Source organism: Mirounga leonina, unplaced genomic scaffold (assembly GCF_011800145.1).
Source record: "Mirounga leonina isolate KUSES-001 unplaced genomic scaffold, KU_Mleo_1.0 Mir_172, whole genome shotgun sequence".
Taxonomy (NCBI): Eukaryota; Metazoa; Chordata; class Mammalia; order Carnivora; family Phocidae; genus Mirounga; species Mirounga leonina.
The window spans coordinates 78,876-105,460 of NW_023270442.1; the positions used below are offsets into that span (position 1 = coordinate 78,876).

General features: G+C 38.8%; 1 long non-coding RNA gene across 3 annotated transcripts in view; it reads left to right on the forward strand.

Moving 5' to 3' along the window:
• LOC118018770 overlaps window positions 1-26,585 on the forward strand; it is a 266,689-nt gene that overhangs the window by 72,141 nt on the left and 167,963 nt on the right. For 2 of the 3 annotated variants that reach the window (XR_004681474.1, XR_004681476.1), the window contains one exon: window positions 11,963-12,664. This is a non-coding gene — a long non-coding RNA (uncharacterized LOC118018770). Of the gene's footprint in view, window positions 1-11,962; window positions 12,665-22,714; window positions 22,804-26,585 lie in introns of those variants that run through there. The other variant, XR_004681475.1, reaches the window with a different exon arrangement.

The following is a 26,585-nucleotide window of genomic DNA, read 5'->3' on the forward strand; positions in this document are numbered from 1 at the left end:
TTGGGCATGGCCAGCTTCTTCTCATTCTCCCACCATAGTTTCTACCTCTCCTCCCTTTTCTTGCTATGTTTCTGGTTCCATCAGGATCATGCAGAGGATGGGAGAAAGACTAATTGATTAGTTTTGCCATCAGCATTCTTTGGGCTTGACAGATGGAAAATGGCGGGTTGTAGGTTCTTTGTAGAACTCCCCTCAGCCAGAGATCTCTCGCCTGCATTTTCTTGACATGGATGGTCAATCTCCAACTGGCCACATTGAGAGATATAGACCAACCTCTGCAAATGGACCTTTTGAATCTTTTTTTATCATGCTCAGGTTGAGGAGAGAAACACTCCCTGTTCTCCTCTGTAGCAGGGGAGGCAGAAACAGCCACTCTAACAGTATTTTTTGCAAGAAATTTTCTTCCAAATATCCAGTTTCATAGACACTTAATGTAAGTGCTAAAATAAAAGTTGCAAAATTGGGTTTTGATGGTCTCCTTTTCAAATATTGGTAGATTTCAGTGAGGTCGCAACTGAGTTTATAGCAACTCAGTTTGAAATGTGATAATCATGAATATTTTTGACTTATGGCCTCAGTCATAACTAATATAGAATCCTATTTTAATATCCTTTTGTCTTAGGATCTTCCTAGACAAACCACAAATGTGAAATTCACTAGATATTTGCTAAATGTATAGAAGAATATCATAGGCTTCTTTCTTGGTCTTCAGGAAATATGTACCATGATAAAGCTCTAATAGGGTTATAGTCTTTTTTTTTTTAAGATTTTATTTATGTATTTGACAGAGAGAAAGAGAGACAGTGAAAGAGGGAACACAAGCAGGGGGAGTGAGAGAGGGAGAAGCAGGCTTCCTACTGAGCAGGGAGCCTGATGCGGGGCTCGATCCCAGGACCCCAGGATCATGACCCAAGCCGAAGGCAGATGCCCAATGACTGAGCCACCCAGGCGCCCCAGGGTTATAGTCTTAAGATACTTTGGGGTAGGGAGTACTCTTCTGCTTGTCTTTCCTGGCTTCCTGAATTCCTATATGAACTCTGGTGATGTATGTTTCTTAACTGGGCCAGAATCTAATTAGCTACTTATTGTGGCTCCCATTTGTGTCTCTTGTTCCAGGAATTCACTTTTTTTTAATCTGTATTTTTGCCACGGTATCATTCGAATAAAAGAAACACATTAGCTCTTCCTCTCTTGTGAACCTTAAAAGACTCCTTGGGGAATAACAAAAGGTTTACCTGATTTTCTATAAAGAATTTCTCCTCATTCTATGGAAAAAGGGCTTCCTTAGCTTCCGCACACCAATAATAAATTATTAAAGAGGTCTCACGGGCAAGAAGGGGAAATGTGGTTCTGCTGACAGCACTGTGACAAACACTCATATTAATTATAAAAAATAACAAGGGTGAAAGTTCAAAATCCAAACTTTACTCTCAAAACAGCTTTTTTTCCTGAGATAGGTTTCAGCTTTCAACATTGAATTTCCTGAAAAATAGACTGCAACCTGATCCTAAAGATGAGTTTAGCATACTCTAATTTTTGTTTTGGCTTTTAAAGAGAAAAAAACCCAAATGAGCTAATAATCATAATACTCATAGTAATAAAAATTAAAAAGTAATAATACAGTGTGTGATAGAATCAGAGCCCAGGATTAGGCCAGGTAGGGGGTGAGAAGCTATTTACAAGCATTGGGCATGGGCCACCATCTAACATGGAAGGAAGTTGTAAAAGCACAGGGCTTGTGGCCAGAGAAGATGGAACACATGCAGGGTAAGGTAGGGCAGAGTAAAAAACAAAACAAGACAAAATCCAAACTCAGACCATAGCTGAGTTGAAAACCAGAGGTCATTTTCAGTTAATAGAGGCAAGAGTATGTGAGAACAAGGGCCAACTGATTCAGGGAATTTTGATAACAATTTGATAACATGGAAGGCTTCAGTTTTATTGGCCTTGCTCCTTACATGGGGAACTTTCCTGGGGGCATGTTTAAAGAGCCCATGAGGCTCTTGGCAAGTGGCCCACAAGGATGTCTTTCTTTTTGTTATAAATACAGTAATGACATGCCTCATTTACCAGTTAAAGCCATAATAGCTTATTCAGATCCATCATGCTAAGGATTACTTAGGGACTGTGCAATAGATATTTGTTTCTGCTGCCAGTAAATACATTTAGTCCTCCCGTTACAGTATATTACATTGTGATATGTTGGTTCTGCATGGGTTGTTAAAAAGGCCCAGGTAGGAGAGAGAAAATTCATGCCCTGCAATTGGCCTCATCCTCCCATTGATTATTTCCCCACAATCCTAACATCATAATCCATTTCTTTGCAAAAGAAAAGCAAAGGCACATTTGATAATTATAAAATATGTCACTTTGATTGAAAATATCTGGATATAGTTTCTTATCCATGAGTGTAACGTATCAGTTTATGGTTCTACCCAGTTGTTTTCTAGACGTGTCAAATGATATGAATTAAATGATTAAAACTTAATGCTGACTCCAGATATTTACTCCTTTTAAAAAGATTATTTTTCCATGCTACTACTAAAACTAGTACAGAAATGACTCTTAACAGGTAAAATCCTTGTCTTAAGGTTGTCGAGAAGAGCTCGGTTCTAATTTCCTTCAGTTTTCTTTATTTTAACTTTGTTACAATTTTTTCTCCAAGTTTTTATTTAAATTCCAGCTAGTTAACATACAGTGCAATATTAGTTTCAGAAGTAGAATTCAGTGATTTGTCACTTCCATACCTCACCCAGTGCTCATCACAACAGGTGTGCCCCTTAATGCCCATCACCTGTGTCACTCGTCCCCTCCCCCTGCCTCCCCTCCGGTAACTATCAGTTTGCTCTCTGTAGTTAAGAGTTTGTTTCTTGGTTTGCCTCTTTTCTCTCCCTATGTTCATTTGTTTTGTTTCTTAAATAATTTTATTACAATTTTCATGTTTCACATTCACTTCTTTAATTTTTTATATTTACTCCTTTTTGTAAGTCCTTTCCTCGAATGCCAGCTTTGAGTAGATTGCAGTAGGATAGGGCGCCTGGGTGGCTCAGTTGGTTAAGCGACTGCCTTCGGCTCAGGTCATGATCCTGGAGTCCCGGGATCGAGTCCCACGTCGGGCTCCCTGCTCGGCAGGGAGTCCGCTTCTCCCTCTGACCCTCCCCCCTCTCATGTGCTCTCTCTCTCCTCTCATCCTCTCTCTCAAATAAATAAATAAAATCTTTAAAAAAAAAAAAAAAGATTGCAGTAGGATAGCTGCTCCAAGTCATATGAAGGATATGAAGCTATGACCCCGAAACAGAAGATCTACAAGTGGCCTAGAACTAGGCTCTCTATGAACTTGTCGTGGGTACTTTAGTCTCTGGCCCTGGCTCCAACACGCAGCCCCCAGAGGGCCCCATAGCCTCCTGGAGTGAAAGGCAGATCCTCTCTTCCAATCTAAGCTGTTTACAGGGACCACGGAAATACGTGCTGATGGACAAAGAGGCCTCCTGGGGACCAAAGACACCAATGTCTTTAGGATCAATACACTCGGAGTTTGGGCTGCGACAACAAAGTGCCATAGACTGGGTGGCTTGTAAATGACACAGATCTTTTTCTCACACTTCTGAAGGCCGGAGGTCCAAGATCAGGGCACCTCGGTTGGATTCTGGGAAGGTTCTCTTCCAAGTTGCAGAACTGTCTCCGCATTGTATCCTCCTATGACAGAGAGAGGGTGAGAGAGCTTTCTGGGGTCCTTTTTATAGGCGCACTAATCCCATTCATGGGGGCTTAGCTCTCGTGTCCTAATATATCACTTCCTAATACACCCTCACCTCCTAAAACCATCATCACATTGGGGGTTAGGGGCTCAACCTGTAAATTTTGGGGGGACACATTCAGTACATTGCACTCTCTTGGGGACAGGCAGAATGCTGTTAAAATCAAGAATCCTGGACGTTCACCATCACTAGCTTCATCTAGCTTTTGAGGCATTTCTCTCTTTTACCTTAATGTTGGCAGGAGAATTGCTCTTCCGTACATGCCAGATTTCCCTCAAACGGCAGATAACTCGCAACAGTGAACCTCTTAGTGAAGATCCTTTTCACTTCAATTAAGCACTTTTGACACTGTCAGATCATGCAGACTTCAGAAAAGTAGTATATTAGTGATCTAAAGCATAATACTAAAAATGAAAGCCAACATTGATTGACTGCTTTCTATGTGATAAGCAGACTGTTAGGCACCTTACATGTGTTATTTCACTTTATAATACATGTCCATTTAATAATTTGCATTCACTTAGTAGTATATTGAAGAGATGGTTGTCAGTTATTCTGTATATAACTCAAAATGCAGATGCAAAATTTCTTTAATCCTGCCTTATGGAGGAGTAATACACAACTTACCAGCAAGGAGAAATGTTTTATTTGTTTGCATTTTTCCTAGAGAAAAGATGACTTAATAAAGTAAATAAAAATTTTAATAGCTGAACCTAAGCGAAGCATTACTGGCCTGAGAAAAGGCAAGTTAGCAAAAGTTCTTATATTTTCATATAGTTTTGGCAGTTATTTTGAAGAGAAGTATTGGACCATATGTATTTTTAATTATTGTGTTTAATGGATAGTATAATAGACAACACTCTTGTAATCAGAAATAATATGTTAACTGGTTTTTAAAAGAAGCAAGCTTTTAGCGTCCACCTTATGAGTGATGTCAAAGGTCTAAATCAATATGTATTGCTTTACTGTACTTCTACTACATTAAATCTTCTTCCAGGATTTTGAAACACCACCACCACCACCAACACATCAGTTACAGCAGAAATACGCGGGAAGATAAAAATAGAACAATGTCAGTGTTATGCTTTTTGAGGTACCTGTGTTGTATACCCATGGCTTTTAGGAAATAAAGCATACAATTTATGCTGAATTAAATGAAAATGAGGTCAAATGAGGATAGTTAAATTTTGACAGCTTATTTATTCATTTGTTTGTTTCTGAATCAACTCACTCACACGTATAGAAGCAGTCAGTTCCCTGCCCTCTACTGTATTTTTTTCCTTTCTGCCAAACAAATGACACAAACTCTCACTATTTTATAGGTGTGAGGTCTTAGGTTTATTACTCAATTTTTATGTCCTATATATATATATATTTTTTTTTAGATTTTATTTATTTGCGAGACAGAGAATGAGAGACAGAGAGCATGAGAGGGAGGAGGGTCAGAGGGAGAAGCAGACTCCCTGCCGAGCAGGGAGCCCGATGCGGGACTCGATCCCGGGACTCCAGGATCATGACCTGAGCCGAAGGCAGTCGCTTAACCGACTGAGCCACCCAGGCGCCCCATGTCCTATATTTTTAATATGTGAAATAGGAATCATATTTTCTTTGCTGCATTGTTAAAAGATTAAATGAGATAATGAATTGTCAAAGATACGTGAGAGGTCCTCATCATAGTCGCTATTATTATTTTTATCTGTGTGATGACATATTGCAATGATGTGCTAAAACTAGCAAGAGTCACTTGTGGTATGTAAGTGGGTGCCAGACACTATGCTGAATTTAGCTTTACTTCAGCCCATTTGAGTAGGCCATATTATTCCCATTTTACAGATCGAGAAAGCAAATAATTTGTCCAGTAGTTGACAAATGGCAGAATATGGATACAAAGCTACCTGTATTCATTAACAAGTGCCTTCCGTGAAGAAAAGGACTCGCCTGTGATAGAAATGTAGTGGCCAGTTAGGAGCCTGGACGCTGGGGCCATGTAACCTGGGTTCTAACACAGCCATTTCTTTATAGTATGACTTGGGCAAGTAGCATAGTCACTCTCCCTGACTCAGTTTCTTTATTTGTAAAATAGAAATAATAATAATAATAATAATAATAATAATAATAATAATAATAATTACCTAACTCCTAGGGTTATGATTATTAAAGAAGGTAATGTTTGTGAGGCACTTTAAAATTGTGCCTAACATAGAGTAAGTGCCAGAAAATGTTTGCTTGTAAAAATACAGAGGCTCCAGGGGTGCCTGGGTGGCTCAGTCCTTAAGCGTCTGCTCAGGTCATGATCCCTGGGTTCTGGGATCCAGTCAGGCTCCCTGCTCAGCGGGGAGCCTGCTTCTCCCTCTCCTGCTCTCCCTGTGTGTGCGCTTGTGCCTCTCTCTCTCTGTCAAATAAATAAATAAAATCTTAAAAAAAAAGAGAGGCTCCAAATTACTCTGTACTGGTAAGTATTTAAAGGGCAATTGGAAATAGCCTCATTTAGGAATTTCTCATAGATCTAAAAAGGTTTGGGTTAAAGTTACCTGGAAGCAATCCTAGATTCAGGAGAGAGCAAAGGACCAGACACTCCTCTAGCTCATAAGCATCTTTGTGTAAATTATATCTCATCTTTCTGAGGCACCTTGAAGAGCTTGGCTATCACTGGCCCCAGTTTGAGGGGCTGGGCTCTTTTCGGGGCTGAAAGGATCCATGTCCATTCTGGAAACAGGGAACTCCTCTCTCCACCCAAGCCCTTGTTCCAGATAGGAGCTAGTAAGGGTCTTCTCACTTACATATGTTACTGCTACATCTATTGCTTTTTAATATCTCTCCTCCCACTCAGAAGCACTGAGGGGCAAACAAACTGGAAGGAGGGAATTCAGGGGGTGCCTAGGTGGCTCAGTCGGTTAAGCCTCTGCCTTTGGCTCAGGTCATGATCCCGGGATCCTGGGATGGAGCCCTGGATCAGGCTCCCTGCTCAGTGGGGAGCCTGCTTCTCCCTCTCCCTCTGCCACTCCCCCTGCTTGTGCTGGGGGTGGGGTGGGGGGCGCATGCTCTCTCTCTCTCTCTCAATAAATAAAATCTTTTTTTTTTTTTAAATGGAGGGGGGCGCTTGGGTGGCTCAGTCAGTTAAGCGTCTGCCTTTGGCTCAGGTCATGATTCCGTGGGATCGGGTCCCTCGTTGAGCTCCTTGCTCAGTAGATAACCTGCTTTGCCTTTCGCTTGCCACTCCCCACTGCGTGTGTGCAGTATCTCTCTGTCTCTCTCTCTGACAAATAAATAAATAAAACCTTTAAAAAAATAAAAATTAGAAAATTAAAAAGAGGAGGGAATCCAGTTGTATCTATACTGATATTTAGTTTCAGTACAGGCATTCAGTACTAAATAAATAATAATTCTTGTGCAAAACATTCTTTCCATTCTGATCTTAGATTCAGAGCTAGTGGTATTTCGGGCTAAGTGATAAGATTACCCTGAGACCAGGAAATTGGTGGCAGAATTATAATGTTGCCCCTGGCCCACTCTGCCATCCTTTTGCAATCAGGCAGCCTTCTGGAAGCACTTAAGCAGCTTAGTGCCTTCAGTCTGACACTTCCGAAATGGCCATCAGCTAACAGTTCTTGGCTTGATATTCCAGATGCAACCCTGAGCTTCTCAAAGAATGACAGAACTTTTTTTTTTTTTCCTAATTTGGGGTACGTTTGCATCATTAAGCACAAATATTTTGTGTTGACGAATTGGAATTGAAAAAATATTCAAGAGATGTCTATAAAAATGTGCGCGGAAATTTTCAAAGAAATACTTGTTGAGTTGAATTGGAAGAAAGTATGATATAGTTGTCGAAAGGGTCAAGTCCAGCAAACATGGTCAGGCTTCGTAGAACCCAGAGTGTGCTAATCTCAGTCGGACTGAGGGTTCATTATAGCCTGTTTGGAAACCATTTTCTAAGAGCTGACAATTCAAATATATGCATCTGTTATGGAAAATGTGCATATTTTCCAATGAAATTTTTCTGCATTTGTCTAATGTGTATTTACTGTATACTTAACTATTAGCCAGATACAGAACAAGAAACTTGAGATATAAGGTCCCCAACCAAGCTGATGATCTGGTATTTGCACTGACTTTCATAAATGCTTTGGGTTCAAATCTGCAGTTATTACATCTTCAGGTTTTGATTAAGTGCATGCATTATGATCGATGTTTCAGAAATATTTATGTGAAGAAAAATAGGCATTTATTGATTGCATACACTAAGTTACCTAAGGCATTCTATACTTCCTAAGAGAACCCAGGGAACTCCTTAAGTTGAACTATTCGTTCTCTTCAGATCAAGATGCAGCAAATAAATCATTTGGTCATAATGGCAGAGAAACTTCCTGGAAGGTTGTATAGAAAAGATACGATGGCATCAAACACAAAACTTAACTAGAGTTTTTTTTTTTTTTTAAAGATTTTATTTATTTATTTGAGAGAGAGAATGAGATAGAGAGAGCATGAGAGGGAGGAGGGTCAGAGGGAGAAGCAGACTCCCTGCTGAGCAGGGAGCCCGATGCGGGACTCGATCCCGGGACTCCAGGATCATGACCTGAGCCGAAGGCAGTCGCTTAACCAACTGAGCCACCCAGGCGCCCTTAACTAGAGTTTTTAAATCTGCAGAGTTTCTGTATTTTCCACATATGAATTGTGTCATTAAATGTACTTTGGATCAATATTGGTTTGGGCAGAATCCTAATATGGAATTTGGAACAGTTGAAACTGATCAGTGAAAGAATAGTGGGATACTTTCCTGAATTTTAAAGGTCAAAACTGTGCACAGATCTTTTATTGCACTGTGTAGTTTTAAGTAAGTGTACTTGTTATGAAGAAAATGAAGAAAACAGTCATACAGAGTTATTGTTCCGGTGAGAGATGCTTTTCTTGAGGTATTATAACATGTTAAGTTGGGAAGAATTTACTATGTAAGTTTTATAATTTCCTCTGTGTAAATTGTTCCAATTTTTATGATAGGAATGACTGAATCATATTTTGTTAGTCTGTTGGCATATTGGTTCCAGATAAATGGCTCAAAATTGGCCTGGTTTTGTTGCTCTTTGAAAAGGTTCATTAAAATAGATGAAATATCCCAGAAATATACTCTGGTTACTGATGTTTTTGAAATAAACAAACCCACTTTAAAACAATATTTGGTTTCAGACATATTCACTTTAAGACAATATTGGGTTTCAGACAGCATAGAATTCTGTGATGAGTAAAAGAGAAAAATAACAGCGGACTATTTGGTACATTGATTTTCTTATTTTTGCTGTACTGAAGGATTGCCCTCTCATATTTTTTCCATCATAGACAATCGAGTCCAAACTCTTGTTCATGATTCTCTTCATGAATACAATTCCATTCAGTAGAATAGTTAGGTCCAATGGTCGTTCATTTGTTCATGTATTTTTAAGCTAGATAGCTAAAAATTTAGGAGTTGTACTATATATATAATGATTTTTCCTCTAGTCTCCTTTGTTTTGAAGTTGTATTCAATAGATACTTAATTTTTTAAAGAAGCTAAAATTAAAAAAAACAAAGAAATAAACTTTTTTTCCTTAAAAGTACAAACCTAGGAATTGAGAAATGAATGCTATATGACTAGTGAGCACAATTAGTTGGACCATAAAATGTAAATAACACAAATCACATTTTATTTGAAAAATGCTATGTATAGGGGTGCCTGAATGGCTCAGGCCATTAGGCGTCTGACTTCAGCTCAGGTCATAATCTCGGGGTCCTGGGATCAAGCCTGGCCTCAGACCCTGTGCTCAGTGGGGAGTCTGCTTCTCCCTCTCCCTCTGTTCCTCCCCCCATTTGTGCTCTCTCTCTCTCTCTCTCTCAAATAGATAAATAAGCTCTTTAATAAAAATGCTATGTATAATTCAGTTATGTAATAAAACATAAAATGAGAATGTGAAAAATAGTCTGTAGCTTAAAGACTCCAAATTTACTCCTAACGGCCTTATAACTTCACTGACATTCACAATACATTGGAATTGTTGGCTGGCTTACTTTTCAAAAGAACACCGTTTGAGTCACATTCCGCTAGACTGAAGGAATCAACACAGGGCAAGTCCAGCCAGACACACGGACATGATCTACACTGTTTTGGAATCACTGCCATGTTCAAATTCTCATATGGCAATCTTGGGCTGTCTACAGTTAGAATCATTAAAAAGAAAAGTGGTTCAACTCAGGGAAGTCTTTTGGTGGGTCAAATATTCCCACCAGTAACTGGAGAAGTTTCATCTGGTGAAGATCTATAGCCGGAACTGTTGACAAATTATCACTGCAACTTATTTGCTTCTTCATCTGTGTCCTGTATATAAACTCTTCATGATAATCCCACTGATCCCTTCTCAAAATCCCAGCCCTGTATATCTTCTTTTTAAAATCTGTTTTTATTTAATCAGGAGTCCATTTTTGCACAAATACAGTTTGCTTGTGCTGTCTCTTTCTCTTACAGGTAAGATTTTTCAATAATGTGAATCATTCGTGAGTTATAACTCAAAAAAAAAAAAAAAAAAAAAAAGCATTCAAGGGGTGCCTGGGTGGCTCAGTCATTAACTGTCTGCCTTTGGCTCAGGTCATGATCCCAGAGTCCTGGGATTGAGCCCTGCATCGGGCTTCCTGCTCCGCGGGAAGCCTGCTTCTCCCTCTCCCACTCCTCCTGCTTCTGTTCTCTCTCTTGCTGTGTCTCTCTCTCTGTAAAATAAATAAATAAAATCTTAAAAAAAAAAAAAAAAGCATTCAAATCCCAGCTATTGAGGGAGATAGAAACACTTAAAAGTAAACTTGCTTTTAAAGGGAAGCCTGGAATTGGTGAGATTTTCAAATGATTCCATTAAACTTTTTAGCACCAGCATTATGAAGGATCCATCAATTTCGACAACTCTGTTTATTTAAGCAAGGTGAAAGGAAAGACATTAATGATTTTGTCTAGCTTTCAGGAATCAAGAATCTTTTTGACAGTATAAATATGAACAAGGACCACTTTCTAATGTTCTTAGAGGATATACTGACTGCTGAATATTCATCCATATTTATCAACCAAAGGGTTTTTTGAGGTCAGTAAAATTTTGAGTATGGCAAAATATTTAGGGACTCCCCAGATTTATTATGTATATTGTATATAATGCTAGCAATTTCCATTTTTAGTCTGTACTGGGACAAGTGGGTGGTAGTAAGGATAAGTAGATGCAGAGAAATATGATATTATATATCTTTGTCCAGGTATTTAATGATTGTATTAAATATTAATGAGGTGGCAAATACCAGAATTTTTGGTAGACAGATAACTTGGTTGAGAAAAAAACAATGTGAAATAACACTTCTACTTTTTTCCATTATTTCTTTTAGGAATAAGTGTGTGTAAATGGTTGTAATCAGTGCTACAGTCTCAGTAGACAGCAAGGCAACAAAAGAAAGGATAAATGGGTATTTTTTTTTATTTTTTAAAGATTTATTTATTTGAGAGAGAAAGAGTGAACAAGCATGGGGGTGGGGGTGTGGAAGCGCAGAGGGAGAGGGAGAGAGAGACTTCATGCTGAATGCAGAGCCCACCACAGGGCTCGATCTCATGACCCTGAGATCACAACCTGAGCAAAAACCAAGAGTCAGATGCTCAACTGCTACAGCACCCAAGTGCCCCATAAACGGGTATTTTAAGGCAAAATCTGGAGCTTAGGTTTTGAAGATTCAGGTGATGGAAAGCAGTATTTTTTTCCTTTGGCATTTAGGGTGAAGAATATAAAAATATAACTTGGCATAGCTATTATTTTTTCTTACTGAAAATTTCCCTCTCCCACTAATAAAGAGGAAAATTTGTCCCAAATAGTTAAAAGTTTGGTACATCTCTTGCTGAAAGGCAATGTTTTTGTTTTTAAAGGATCCTGCTGTTTTCATTCTCTCAAGCTGAAGTTTAGTCCTTAGCTCTACAGTTTATCTATGAATAAATCATCTAGAATGTGTCAGAAAGTTTTAAAGCTCAGGTAATAGGAAGATGCTATTTTTCTTTCTCTTAAACTGCTGATGATAGCGAAAGACAATGACATTTTGATGAAGCAGGTTTGCCAAGGGAGATTTTATGGAGATCATTGACGCGATGTATTGTAGAGTATTCTATTCTGCATGATTGTTCTACAGAGCTTCTCCAATCATTCCTGTTTGATTTTCAGAGGAGACTGCAAATGGACTTAGTTCACTAAACCAGTACTGAATACCTCCTATGTGTTGGACATCATTCTATATGTATCTAATTAAGTTGAAGGCAAGTGATGTTCTTTAATCTGACAGCTCTCTCTTTGAAGTTTATCCATGTTGCATGTCCTCTGTTTTGACACGATGAAGACTTACTGGATACTGACAGGACCAAGAAGGAATGGAAGCTGGACATTTGGACACTGACATTGTGAATGTTTGGGCATTCAGCCAGTAGCGTTACCATCTTCCCAGACACCAAAACTAAATGACATCGTGACTTCTGCTCCTTTGCTCTCATCTGTCATCGCAGACATTTTCCTTTTAATAAATACATCATTCCCTTCTATCTTTTAATTTCTACTGACAATCTACTTGTCAGGCCCTTCTTTCACTTTAGATTACTGCAATAGTCCCTGACTTTCTCACTGTCTAAATGATATTCTAGGTTAATCTTTCTAATGCATTCCTGTGAGTCTGTCCCTTGTCTGCTGAAAAATTCTGAAGAATACCTCTTCAAGTAATCTTAAAGCACTCCATATCACCTTTATTAATGCACGCAGGAGTATAGAATAACTCTGTTGGCATCTTCTAATTGAGCAGGTAATTATATGTTTGAGAAAATTGAGGCCTAACAAGCTTAACTGGTTGGTCCAAGTTTAGTAGCTATTAGGAAGAAGTGCTGCAAAAAGACCCGAGATTTCTTAAATTTTAGGTCTATGTACTGCCTCTTGTCACATAATGTCATGTATTAAATTTATCTTTTTCTCCTAAAGGTCAATCACTATGGAAAAACAACCAGAAGAGATAGAAAAGAATATTAGTGAACTGGTTCACCATGCTACAGGATTTGCAAATGAAAATTGTCCACTTGAGTAATGGTTCAACTTTAATTATGTCTAAAAATGTGGCCATATTGGTATTGTTGTTGTTTAATAAATGGATGAATGAATGAATGAGTGAGTGAATGAAAGATAGTATGTTGCATATGACATTCAGGATATAATTTCAGTGTAAAAGCTTGTTAGGAGTTCTAGAAAGAGAAAGTCAGGGACTATACACCAGGAACTACTACTGTGGAAATTTAGTTTTGAAACTCTTTATGTTACTTGCTTGATTTTTCCAGAGACTTGCCTCAAAGGTAATCTGATCAGTAACATACCCTATATTGGCAGCCTTCCTTCCCTTCTCATTCCTTCTACCATGTGTCTTGTGATCACTTCTCGAATAAACTACTTTGACTCAAATCCTTCTTTTAGTGTCTGCTCCGGAGGAACCCAAACTAAGATAATTTTCTAGGGTAAAACTTTAGCTCTAGTTGTCTGTGTTGGTCATTCGAAAGCAGTTCTAGTGTGGTCATCCCCTATGAATTTCTCTACTTACTGTGTTGCCAATTTAGTCTGCTTATCTACTGTCACTGCTTCAACTGCCCTTCCTACAGTCTCAGGACTTCAAAGTTCCAGTTTAGAGCCTTGCCAAAATTAGGGATGATTTCTGCCTACTTTGGTGGAATTTTTAAGATACTAAGTTATGGAGAGAGGTTGAAGGAGTGTTCTTCTGTTTTATCCATTCTGTACCCCTAAACTACTAAGTGATACGTATTAGGGATACTAATCTTCTGCTTCTTTATGGTAAAACTGGTGAGACAACTTACTGGAACTGAATCTCCATTTCATTGGCTTTTGGGGATGGATACAAAGGGATTTGCCCAGCTAGTTGGTTACTACCTCAAAGAAGGGAGATACTCTTATTTTTTATATTACTTCTCCTATGGCAACAATGCTGAGCATTTGCCGTGGTAACTGGTAACATTCAGTAATAATGATAACAGATTACTGAGATCTGATTAAATGTGTAGCTTTTTCTATTTTCTGACAGCAACAATAAACTGGGAGGAGGCATAGTTTGTGAACTTTGAAAGCATTATGTGAATGTGAGTTTTATATCTTGAAATGTGTATAATTTCTGGGAGGCTTTCTTAATGAAAATGCATAACCTTTGGCATCTTATATGTTCCCCATGTGAGGAGAAAAGAAAAAAATGCAAGTGGTGGAATTTTGGCCTTTTATTTCACAAATGGGAATTTGACCAACAACCTCCCCAGTCTTCAATCTCTCATGCCTCTCTTCATCATTCTGCCTGTGTTTCCCTTAAAACATCTCACATTCCAACTCTCCGAGAGAAAATGAGAAGAGCTCAGTGAGTCAACATCCAGCTCAGGATAATCCTATTGAACAGACCTCTCAACCCAGGTCACCTTGTGGACTATTTAGATTACCATCCTCAAATCAGGCACAGATCCTGGTTCAAAAAAGTGTGGTCAAGGTGGCTAATTTGGGGTTAGGAGCTCATATTTTATCCAGTTCTCAGTGGTTGGGGAGCAGAGTCATGTGGAATATAGCAAGGAGACCCAAGTGTAGGAAACGTTTATAGTTGGTTTAAAGGGGATTGTAGCTATGGCAAATACTCAGAAGGGTCAGTGTATGGGTTAGATACCCTGCTTGGCCAGTCTGTTGCACCCTTTTAGTTTCCTTCAGGCCTTGCTTATAACCTGCCTGTCCAGTGTTAATTCTATCACTTGTTAGTTGTGTGACCTAGGAGGCTACTTAACCATTTTAACTATCAATTCCCTTATGTAGACAATGGAGTTAAAAATGATTCATTGTAGAGCTGTGTAAGGAAGAAATGATATGATCTTTGTACAAGTTCCTAGAACCATATTTGTCACATAGTAGGCAGTCAAAAATGCTGCTTATTATTATTGGAAGCAGTGTATTCTTAGCCTATGCTCAAATCAGACTGAAATGCAGGCATCCATGGAAGTTAATTGAAAGTAATATTGTATGCTATAAAAACAGGGAGTGTCAAATTAATATCACAAAAAATAAAAAATCTGGCTTCAATTTTTATCTTTGTTTCTTGATAGTTGCCCTGATACATTAATCAGTTTTGCTATAGTAAAAAAACAATACCTGAATCCTACCAGCTTATAAACAAGTTACATATATGGAGCAGCTGTGGCTCTGCTCCATATGTCTTTTCATATGGGGCCACAGATTGAGGGAGGAGCCCCTGTGGGGGACTTACCTGTTCTTAAAGCAGGAGAAAAGAGCAATAGAGCTGAGGGAGCTCATGAAGCTGTGAAGACACAGTGACAAGGCAGTTGTCTGCAGGCCAGGAGAGGGATGTCACCAGGAACCAAATCTGCCGGTCCCTTGATCTTCAACTTGCTATGTCTGTTGTTCAGGCCACCATCTGTGGTTTTTTGTTATAGTGGCTTGAACTGAGATGGTGGCCTGAACTGACTAATACAGGAGTTTCTGTCAAGGTCACTGTATTCTTCTCAGGGGGCTGCTGTAATAACCAATAGTTTGGTGGTCTAAACTGCAGACATTTATTCTCTCACGGTCACAGAGGCTAGAAGTCTGGAATTACGGTATTGGCAGGGCTGTCATTGGATTTAGGGCAGCCCTGGATAATCCAAGATGATTTCGTCTTGATTCTTGATTACATCTGCAAAAGAGGACCTTTAAACAAATAAAGTAACATCTGCAAGCTCCAGGGACTTGATATGGATATCTTATTAGGGGTGGGGAGTGTCATTTTTTGGCCTTCCACAGTTCCCCTTAAAGAATACTTCTTTATTTGGACACCTTGAAGTTAATCAAATGGAAAGTTTTTGGGAGAAAAATGGGCATCAGAAGAGTCTAATTTTTCCATTTGCAAGCCACAAATTTCTAGTTAATTTTGAATAGCCAGAGTAGTTGGCTCTTTTAAGAACAAACCCCCTCCCTCTCCTACCATTTTGCTCTTATTGCTTTATTCTTTTTGCCTAGAAATGCTTTTCTAAATTCAGTTGAGTTCAGTTAATTTGTACCAAGAAACTCTTAGGTATTGTGTACTGTTCTAAGCTCTCTGATAAGCATGATCTTGTTTGGTGTTGCCAGCAACAAAGGCTCTTCTTAGAGATTAATTACTCATCTTCCCATTGAACCTAATCTCTTTATTTCAAGTCCAGTGCCTTCTCCACTCTTCCGTAGAGATAAGCTTGGGAAGGCAGGCTTGGGGAAGGAAGGAAGAAGGCCCATGTTAAGGTGCTAATGGCGTTTGCCTAAATGCCTAAGTGAAGTTTTAACAGCAGTTATCTGCCCCCAGTTCAGAGCAAGAATGGGCTGGGGCTAGCCTGGGAGAGGCTAGGAACACTTAAAGGAGAGATAACCTACCCACTCCACTAGTATTCTTGGGTTTGGCCTATGTCAGGATATAGGTGAGCCTGGTTGCTTAGCTGCAACAACTGGCTGGGACCAGCTGAGGATAAGGGGGTGGGAACTGGCTCACTACAGAGAGATTCCCCAGCTGGAGCGGCTCTCAGGGGGAGGTGGTGTGGAGGCTAAGCTGCTGTGAACAACTGGGTGGCCAGTTAGTGGTGATATGTGCCAGATTGAGAGGGATGTTATTTACGGGAGCCAGTTCCAGCTGGTAGTCATACAAGATGGAAGCCACCCTGCCTAGATGGTAGGAGGCAGGGGTGGGAAAAGCGTGGGTCTAGGACAGCGCTGAGCTTGGGTGACAAAAAGATGCTAGTGTATGGAGCCATGAACCCAGTCAGGACTGAAGAGCAACCAAGTGTCAAAATGTGTGGAGTTCTTGGCTGTGCATCTGGTTCCACTCTTGTCCCTAAAGAGGCAGCTGTCCCAGGCAGGTACAGTATCTGACACTTTTGACCTTGTCGTTTGGATCATCTTTGGCAGAAATGCTCTAGCGGGTTGTCTCCCCTCCACTAATTATATTAGTAGAGGAGTATAAGGATCTAGGGTTTGAAGCAGGTATTACCTTTACCCCTTATATGACCTTAATATTTGTGATCCACAAAATGTAAATATTTTTACATTCCATTTCTCTTTTTCACAGAGACTGTGAGGATCAATAAACCAGTATACAAATGGCTTTCCTGGAAAGAATTGCTGTGTAATATAAACATGCCTTGGAAAGGAGTTGAAAAGGCACAGAATATCTGCTGTTGAAAGCATGAAAAACTAGTGATTAGCTATGGTAAAAGAGAAGGCGGGAAACAGTTTTTTTTCCCCCCTCTGTGAGAATAACTGGCTGCCCTATAATCTTTACTATGTATTTGTTCATTGTGCTAAAATTGTTGCCCAGGGAGTCTGATATGAATATTTTTGCTGCATTTCCACCTAAAACCATCTCCTTATTCCCCTCCCCCCCACCCCTGAATTAACTTAGTAGCCAATGGAGAGATTCAAAACCTAAATGCTTAGAATGTATTTTGGAAAACCTTCTCACCATGCCAGTAAAGACATGGCCTCATTTGTTTGTCTAGGCACAACTGGTATCCTTTTCTTTCTTTGAGTCTGAATTTTATATTCTGATAGATAGAACTGTAGTCATAATTAACGAGAGAGAAAAAGTAAGGCCAGGCACAACTCCTGTCTTGATGAATTCTCTAAGACTTAGATGTTCAGAGAAATAAAGTTTCTTAACTGGTTTATTCAGAACTATACCAATAAGAAAACATAAAAATTGAGTATAATGAAATTTCTGCTTGATTTGTGAACGGATTCAAAGATATCCTGGGGCGAGGGGTGGGGCTAATGCTCCTTTGTTTCCATGCCTAAGTGAAAAGAGGCAATTCTGACAATGGCATGTCTATGGGTGGCTCTTTTCTGGAATTGGCAGGCTGCATCTCTGCATGGTGGGGGAGAAGGGGAGTGAGTGGTGGCCGAAATCACTGAATCACTCCTTACCTCATTCTCTGATGATATCATGAAGCATTTTGCCAATCTTTGGAAGTCCTATTTTATTGGAAATCATGCTCCTGGAAAACTCCAAGCAGAGCTGTAATGTCATGAGACTTTATTTGGCTAACCCATAGAGGATGATGGAGCTGTATACTTTCTTTAGAGCCATACCTTTTGGACTGCCCATCACTCACTGACCCCAAGAATTCTACATTATTAAATAGAATACTTACAAGGCTGAAACATATGCATTTGTATTACTTAACTAATGTCTGGTCTAACCTCAGAACAGTGAATGTATCTTGTGACTTACGCTTGCTTGACTAAGTCTGCAAAGCAAGGTAATACTTTTCAGAGCTAAAAAGTCTCTACTCATAAGAAAATGTTTCCTTGTAGTTTTAGAGTTGTAGGAAAAAACTTTGCTGAGTTTTTAAAGTAGCTGTTTGGTCTATAATTTCTGCTATATCAAGTTCAAAAGTACTGAGTTTTAGACTCAAAGCACAATAAAAAATATAAGATTTAAAACTAGACATTTATGTGTCTTTTAAAAAAATGTTATCAAACAATATGTTAAAAATATCAGGCAACCTGGTTCAGTACTGGTTGCTTGGCTAGCTTACCCTTGACATATTAAACACATTAGAAAATTTTAATGCTGTAAAACATATCCATAAATGATCATATTTTGCTATATGGCTATTAATAAGGGAAGAATTATAGAAGAAAAATAATTGGTAGAGTCTTGTAAAAACATTCCTTTCTCCTCATCAAGAACCCTTCTGGCTGTGGTCTTTTTTTTTTATTTTTATAAAAATTGGTGAGTATTCACACTTTATAATGATTTTCTCAGAGATAGAAATGAATGTCACCCTACTTCACAGTTCCCTTTTATTGATCTATTTTTTTATAGCATGTGAACTTTCTAAAATATATAATTTACTTCTTTATGTTTCTTTGCTTGTTTGTTTGTTGGCATATTAGTTTGCTAGGGCTGCCATAACAAAATACCACAGACTGGGTGTCTCAAAAGAAATTTATTTTCTCACAGTTCCGGAGGCCAGAAATCTGAGATCAGATGTTGATAGGGTTCATTCCATTCTGAGGCCTCTCTCCATATTTGTAGATGGTGGTCTTCTCCGTTGTCTACACATAGTCCTCTCTCTGTGTGTGCTTGTCTGCGTCTAAATATCCTCTTCTTATAAGGAGATCAGTCACATTGGTTAGGACTCACCCTGAAGACCTCATTTTAATTTAATTGCCCTTTTAAATACCTTATCTCTGAATATGGTTACATTCTGAGGTACTGGAGATTAGAACTTCAACATACGAATTTTGAGGGACCCAATTCAGCCCACAACAATTGGTTTATTTCCAGTCACTATGATATAGGTTCTGTGAAGTTAGGGATTTGGGGGTTTTTGTTCACTTATGTATCCTAAGCACCTATTGTCAGTGCCTGGAACCTAATAGGAGCCAAATTAATATTTAGTGAAAGACTAAATGAGTGAATCTGCAATGAATGAAACAAGTTAGTGGAGAGACAAATACCTAACCCTCAGAGTTCTCCACATATAACAGATGCCACATTTGCCATTAAAGATCATTTGTACTTTGGTAAAATTTGAATAGTCTTAGTTATGCTTATTCTGGCATATGGGCATATCAGTAGCATTTGTGGATAAAGTCTGTAATTAGAAATAAGTACCAAATAAAGTGCATTAATAATTTCAAAGTGAAATAATAAAATATACATCAACTGTGGAGGAGAAACAGGGAAGAGTAGGGGTGCTTTCAAGCCAATAAAACTTTAAGGACAAAGATTTGTAATTAAAACTGAAGTGAGTTTAATCTTTCCTGCTAATCACTCCTGCACTGTTAGCCTGTTTTCATCAAACTAATTGATGGCAGATGGAACAGATGCACGGTGAGATTACAGCTCCACTTTATGGCAGGGTTATAACAAATGTGACTTTCCCTCTACTGTATGCATTAACATTCATAAAATGCACTCCTTTGCTTTTTTCACACACCAAAATTGTTTCTTCCTTTGTGTGAGACTGATTGAAAGGAATCAAAGGATGTTTCATATAAATGGAATCCATTTGATCCTTTAAATAAGCGTTTATTGAGTGCTGACCATTTGCGAGGTGTTGTGGAAGACAATTTGCTAACTTCAAGGAGTCTGCAAGAAATTTTATCATCAAAAGGTTAAACACAATCATTACTTTTTTGGGCAGATTTCAGAATTACAGTTTTTGAAGTGCATGAGGTTTAAAATCATGTCTCACAAAATTTGCCATTTTTTTTTCCTGTTTCAATGAAGGAAACTCAAGAACAAAGCAAGTAATATCTTTAAAAATTCCTTTCCAGAAATAACATAGCTTTTCATCAGTTTTCTTATAGCAATTATTAAACTGGCTTTAATAAATTAAATTGGCACAAACCTAAATAATTCTAATTATAGATTTGGGAATCATTGAAAGAAAGCAGAGTACAAATTATTATTGTTAGTGATTTTAATATTGCTTAGTAAGTTACACAGAAGAATCACATGTGAACTTCCTTAAAGTTTGGTAAACTTAGGTAATGAGAATTTTCATCCTGAAATGAGCAGTAGGAAGCAAAGACCTAGGTAAAGTGTGATGCCTTTTAACATTAATCACTTGTTCTTTCTTTGCTTGATTTTCATTTCTGTACCTTTCTGTGACCCCCCCAAAGTCATTTCAGTTCCTCTATTCCATATCAATTTAAAAAAAAAAAAAAGGAAGATATCCGGTCTTTACTTAAATGTCATCTGTGTGTAGGGAATTTTTTGGACACTTCAAGTAAATTTGCTACCTCTCCTGTTATTCTTCATAATGGCACCTTATGTTGTTTTCAGTTGCTAATTCTTGGATAATCTGGTGTACACTAATATATAACTAATATAGTACTTTGCAGAAAATCCCTTTCTGTTTAAATACCCACGGTAGGTTTCTATTACTTACAACCAAGAATACAGAAATTGTTACTAGGATGAAAACAGGTAGAATCTTATACAGTAGGGGCTGAAGGCAGTAAACATCTTAAGACTCTGGAAAAGGAGTATGGAAATTCATTGTATGCAGTAGTGAAACAGTTACTTAAATTTTTAGCTGTGGTCAATTATAATAAAATACCTTTTGAAGTCACAACTTTGGGGAATCTAATGTCTGTTGCCTTAAATGAATATGAGAGGTATGAAGAAGTCCAGAATTATGAGGTGAGGTGACTTCTTTCAACAGTACTGAACAGATCAGAGAAGGAGAATGACAGGTTTAAGTGCCTAGATTCTTAGCTCAAGGAATGGATGTTATATGACCTTGCCAAGATCTGCTAATTTTTTGCAGCCATAGGGCTGAGTTAGTCAAGAACCAAATAGTTACTAAATTAACATATCAGTTGGATTTCTGGTCCACCATATCTCTTACATGAAAGTCTGGAAACTGAGTATTAGGATGGCAATATCTAGGAGGTTTTGAAGCACTTGGAAAGCTTAAAGTGCCAATTGTTGTATACATTTCATGCCAACTAGTGCAAACCTCTTCTCCCCTTTCTGAAAAAGTTGTTCTCTTTTGGCTTGAAGATGCCATAAGTCCTTAACCTATGGGAGATTCCTTACTAAGACAACTTCCCTCATTTCTACTCTGAGAATGGTTTTAATTGTTTGCTTGGTCAGCTGATTGAAGCCTATACTAAATGGTGGCCCATATTTGATGAAAGAAAGGTGCCATAAATTCCTTGGGAATAATGGAGAAGTTCAAAGACATCAGGGGACTGAAATGATGGAGTGAATTTATTTAATATAACCTAGTGGTACTCAAGATATACTTTATTTGCCAAGACCTTGAAAAATAAATTTGTGAGAGTAATGTCAATACCTTGGAAAGGGGCTTTAGAGGTTCTCTGTAGGTTGGGCACACTGTGAGATGCTGGAGGTGAAACTATTTCCTTGATTGCCGTAGGAATGGTTAGATCCTGGGGAAGTAGAGGTGAGCGAGCAGCCCTTTACTGCCACAGACAAAATGGGCAACAGAGTTAGTGTAGTATCAGAATGGCTTACCTGCCTCCTGTATAAGGTGGGGGGGGGCGGTTTAAAATAATTGGCAGTCCACTAATACCCGGCTTGATTTGAGCTGAGTCCTGATGAATTACATTAATAGATAATGTACAGCCCTGTCCCTGATTATCAGCTGAATCAATCTGACAACCCAGTATCTATGAATGAAGAGAGTTTAAACTACCTATGAGGAAAACCAAACACACACTGTGAATCTTCCTTCTAGGATTCTCTGAATTGTCCTGTTTTTACTTGTCATCACAGCTGTGCCATTTTTATGATTAGGTGACACCGTCTGTGAGTAGACACTAATTTCTGGAGATTCACAGTGCTACTGTAAACTACCAACCAGAATAGGGGCTTATGGAGAGTCAGCTGATGCATAGTGTCTTGACCCAAGCAATACTGCCTCACTGAAGAAAAGCAGAGATTAGTGCCACAATCAAATATTTGAAAGATGTGGGCTGTTGATTCCTACCCCGTCCTCATTTTTCTTTCCAATATGGCTGGCGCTGAAGACAGATGAGTTCTAGAAGATGACAGGTGGTTACTTCAATTACAGCTGCTGCCTCAAATGTGATTTTCTTGCTGGAGCCCATCAACATGCCCTAACACCTGGTATGCAATTATTTATCTGAAAAATGATTTTTTCTTCTTCTTTTTTATTCCACTGAGCAGAAGATACGAGGACTTTAAAAAGGTATTATTGCAACTCCAAAATTTGACCCAAGATTCCATCAGCATGTGGTTTCACTATATTGATTACATTGTACTGATAGGAACTAGAAAGCATGTATCTTAAATGTGGTGATATGACATGTTCATGTCATTCACTCATTCATTTATTCAGAAGTGGCTCTTGAGTGCTTATTTTGTGTCATTCACCTTTCTAGGTGCTAAAAATATAGCAGTGAAAAAAAGAACCAGTTCCTCATGAGTTAGCATCATAGAGGGGAGAGACTGATATTAAACACATAAGCATGTAAGTACATCACATAACAAATCCTGATGAATACTATGCAGAAAAATAAAATACAGTTGAGGAAAATAGGGGAAGTCAGAGGATGGGACATTGTAACTTAGTATGGGGGGTTAGGTTGAACTATACCAATAGAGACTTGATGGAAGAGAGGGAGCACAACGTGAAAATATTTGGGAGAAGAAGTTTCCAAACATAGGGAAGAAGAAATGCAAAGACTGTAAGTCAGTATAGCAGAGGCACAGTGAGTGAGGTGGGGGTAGGGACAGAGGCAGCAGATCATAAAGGTCACTGTAGTCCATCCTTGAGTGAATTGAGAAATGGATGGATGATTTTGTGCAGAAGTGTGTGATGTAATCTAAATTATATTTTTAAAAGATCATTGAGGTTAACGTGTAATTAATACACTAGGTAGAAAAGAGGATATAGTTAGAAGACTAACATTGAGGTGATTAAAAAGAGACCTGATGGTGTCTTGAAACAGGTTGGTAGTAGTGGGAGAGAGTGAGAACTAATTACACTCTGGATGTGTTTTTAAAGTAGAGCTAGATAATTTTGTTAATGGATTGAATTTCTGGTATAAGAGAAAGAGAAGAATCAAAGTTTTCGATCTGAAGTTAGCCACAGCAGAAAATGGCTACCACTCTTTGCGCTAGAGGAACCACAAAATAAGTTAGAATGTCAAGAGTTAAAAATTGGAGCCATCACAGATATAGAGCCAAGATGGGATATCCCAATGGATTGGGGGGGGCGATGCAGCTGGAGAAGAGGCAAAGGAGAAGCACTTGCAGCTTGAGATCCCATAGGAAACAGAGTGAGGCGGTAGAGATAATCTGGCTTTTATTTTACTCCTGCCCTCCAAGCTTCTGCCAGTGCTTTCCACTGGCTGAAATGGTCTGGAAGTCAGAATGTAAGGAAACCGGGGAAGGCAGGGAATGAATCTCAGAGAGAGCAGACTGGGGAACAAGAGACCACAAGGCAGTTGGATGTGTGAATTTGAAATCCTAACCTCTAACATGATAGGTTTAGAAGATGGGGCCTCAGGGAGGTGCTTAGGTGATGAGGGTAGACACCCTCATGGATAAGATTAGTGCTCTTATAAAAGAGACCCCACAGGGCTCCTTACTTAGCCCCTTCAGCCCTGTGAGGACAGAGCAAAAAATCAGCAATCTGCAATCTGGTTGAGGGCTTTCACCAGAACCCCACCATGCTGGCACCCTGATCTTGGACTTCCCAGCCTTCATACTGTTAGAAATAAATGTCTATTGTTTATCAACCACCAAGTCTATGGCAGTTTGTTATAGCAGTCCAAATGGACTAAGACCATATGTAAACTGAATTTTTAAATTAAAAGTTGTTGTTTTTAAAGCCATGGAACTCAATTAGATAACTTAGGGAGTGAGTGAAGAAAATGAAGAGAAGAGCTCTGAGAATAGAAATCTGGGCCCTCCAATATGAAGAGAATGCTCTATGTGGAGGAACCAGCAAAGGACTCTGAGAAGGAGTACACAAGGAGCTGGGGGAAGATCTGTAAGAGTCATGTCCTGGAAGCTATGTGTAGAATGTGTTTAAGGAAGATGGTGGCCATCGATGTCAAATGCTGCTCACAGGACAAACGAAATGAGACCTGAGAATTGAGTCAGTGGTTTTAACAATATACATGTCACTGGTGATCTTAATAACAGAGCCAGGACTAGGGTAAGGCAAGTGAGGTACTTGCATTGGTGCCAAAAATCTCAGTATTTTAATGCAATTAAATGATATCTTAATGTGATGTTAAAAAAATACAAATTAATGCAAAAAAAAATCCAAAATCAACACAATATCAACAGTTTAAATATGGACAGAATTGGTAACAGTACTGTGCTGAGTCATATCAGAGTCTGAGGCAAAAGGAAACATCAATATTGAGCCCCCCCCTTTTTTTTGAGCCTGTCTTTATTTAAACATTTGATAGGTTCATGTGACTTTTTGCATTAATTTAGATTTTTAAAATACCCGTGTGAAAATTATTTATCTTGATTAATTAATTTTTGCTGTCCCTTAAATTTTATATCCAATGTAAGGACCTCACTCACCTGAGCCTAGCCCTGTCCCTGCTTAATCAGAACCATTTCATTTGAGAGACAAGGGTGAACGTCTAACTGGAGACTGGGGAGGGAAGCTTTGGTGGGCTGAGGAGAGAGAAGAGTGAATGCATCACTCCTTCAGCCTGGGTCCAAGAATTGAAGAGCCACAGGGCAGATGTGCAGCCTGGAGCCAACCCATAGTGGACTTGCAACTTAATGTAACTTGGTGGAGAAATAATTGTTCCATAAGGTTCTGACGCTGGGAGTATTTACCGCAGCAGAGATGATAAATAAATGTTCTCAACCTTTAGTAATCAAAGTTTGAGATATCTCAGTAAGTGAAGAATCTTGATTAGCAGAGGTACTATTTTAAGGCAAAGGAATATATAGTGCCTAGTGGAGGAAAGAAATCATAAACCCTGGTTACAACCACATCTCTCACCAGTTTCAGAACTGAAGACTGAAGTCTGTGCCTATAGTTTCTTCTTCACTGTGTTGTGAATATTTTTAGTCAGTTGAATTAGTTTTCCATTTTTTTTTTTTTTGGTTATGTTCTTTTCCTATTCTGTTTTTTTAAATTTTATTTAATTATGTTATATTAGTCACCATACATTACATCATTAGTTTTTGATGTAGTGTTCCATGATTCACTGTTTGCATATAACACCCAGTGCTCCATGCAATACGTGCTCTCCTTAATACCCATCACTGGGCTAACACATCCCCCCACCTCCCTCCCCTCTAAAACCCTCAGTTTGTTTCTTGGAGTCCGGAGTCTTTCATGGTTTGTCTCCCCCTCTGATTCCCCCCCTTCATTTTTCCCTTCCTTCTCCTAATGTCCTCCATACTATTCCTTATGTTCCACAAATAAGTGAAACCATATGATAATTGACTTTCTCTGCTTGACTTATTTCACTTAGCATAATCTCCTCCAGGTCCATCCATATTGTTGCAAATAGTGGGTATTCATCCTTTCCTATGGCCAAGTAATATTCCATTGTATATATGAACCACATCTTCTTTATCCATTTGTCTGTTGAAGGGCATCTCAGCTCTTTCCACAGTTTGGCTATTGTGGACATTGCTGCTATGAACATTGGGGTGCAGATGGCCCTTCTTTTCACTACATCTGTGTTTGGGGTAAATACCTAGTAGTGCAATTGTTGGGTCATAGGGTAGCTCTATTTTTAATTTTTTGAGGAACTGTGGAGGTTCCTATTCTAATTAAAAAAAACCTTTATTTATTAGAGAAAGCATGTGAACACGCACGTGAGCAGGGGAGGGGCAGAGGGAGAGAATCTCAAGCAGACTCCCCACTAGTGGGGAGCCCCACACGGGGCTCAGTCCCAGGACCCTGATATCATGACCTGAGCCAAAAATCAAGAGTGGGTGCTTTACTGACTAAGCCACCCAGATGCCCCATTTCCTATTCTAATTTATAGGAAGTTAACCTGTAGTTACCTGTAGTGAAATTTACAGTTTAGCTCACTGGTTGTAAAACATCCAGTTAAAATAGTAAAAAAACATAGGGAGGGTAATTATAATCAAGATGAAGTAAGTTGAGTCTTTAGGAGGAGGGGAACCCTTTTGTGACTTGTCAGGAAAAGTTGTATTGTGTCATTAAAATTTTTGTTTTGGAATGATAAATATGAAAAGGAGTTTATAAATGGATCCTGGGTAATGAAAGTTGTGAACTCTAAAACCTTTGAAAGGCAT